Below are 1,043 nucleotides of genomic sequence, written 5' to 3'. Positions count from 1 at the left end.
CTGGAAGGAGCGAGCCCCTGAGCTGAACCTCCTTAGCGACCAGGGCTCCGCCGAAACTGGTAGACATACGGGCTTAACCCTTTGACGGCGCCGCCATGTGGCCCCCAGGGGGCCGGGCCCGGCCCGCATGGCAGACCTCCTTCAGTTTCTTGGGCGTATTTTCTTCGGTGGGGGTGGGGCGGGACAGGACTGGGCAGTGGGCACTCACAGGAAATCTCCCTGTTACGAAGTGGGAGGGTGCTTAAAGGTCAGCGTGGTCAGGGAGCCCAGAGGCCCTCACCTGGAGCTGGTCTGCCCACGCACCCCCCCCCCCCCCCGATCCCTACCCCTCGCACCCCTGGATTCCGTGGGAGGATGGGAGTTGAGGATTGGGTCTTTGTGGGCGAGATGAGGGTGTCAGTTCAACTGGCCTACAAAGTCCCAGTTCTCGGTTCCCAGGACCTGCGCCCCTTCCCCTCCCGCGAGTCCCCTCCCCTCGTCTCCCCTCTCTTTTTCTCCCACTCCAAGTCCCCAGCCCGGAGTAGATGAGGGATCTACAGTGGTTGCCTGTCCCCTTCTCAGGCCTGAGAAGAATCAGGGCATTTCAGAATAGCAGCCTACGCAGGGTTAAATAATGGAGAAAAGGGGTGGCCTCCTCCCCATGCTTGGGGAATTTAAGGATCTTCGAGCAATACTGCGATTGACAACTTAGTGAACCGTCCATGTTAGCCACAACTCCCCAAACAAAACAGATCCTAGAGGTGTTTGGGACTAAATCCCATTAAGGCTGGCCTGGCCATCGCACTGCTGGGTTTGAGAGGCTCAGGGCCAGCCCCCAACTTCGCTTGCCTTTTGTGGACCTGCCTCTGTTTCTCCAGCTGGAGAATGAGTTCATTCTGGACAAGCTACACAAGAGGGCTGCTGGCGCCTGGGGGTGGGGGAAATTTGACAGCTCAACAGCAGACAGTATTTTAGGAAGGAAGAAAACAGGCAAAGTTACAGGATTTGGGAGCCTTTGAGAAGGCATTTTCCAAAGACAAGGGGCAATCCTCTGCCTTCTTTTG

The 1,043-nt window shown here is 57.4% G+C and overlaps 1 non-coding gene across 1 annotated transcript; it reads left to right on the top strand.

The window, feature by feature from the left end:
* Positions 1-363: 363 nt before the first annotated feature.
* Positions 364-429, top strand: MIR193A (microRNA mir-193a). Its single transcript, NR_032188.1, has one exon. It is a non-coding gene; the product is annotated as a microRNA mir-193a (primary transcript).
* The last annotated feature ends 614 nt before the right edge of the window (positions 430-1,043 follow it).

The sequence above is a fragment of the Monodelphis domestica genome, chromosome 2, assembly GCF_027887165.1.
Source record: "Monodelphis domestica isolate mMonDom1 chromosome 2, mMonDom1.pri, whole genome shotgun sequence".
In the NCBI taxonomy this organism is placed as follows: Eukaryota; Metazoa; Chordata; class Mammalia; order Didelphimorphia; family Didelphidae; genus Monodelphis; species Monodelphis domestica.
Note: the sequence above shows the minus strand (reverse complement) of the source record. Positions and strands in the feature narration are given on the sequence as shown.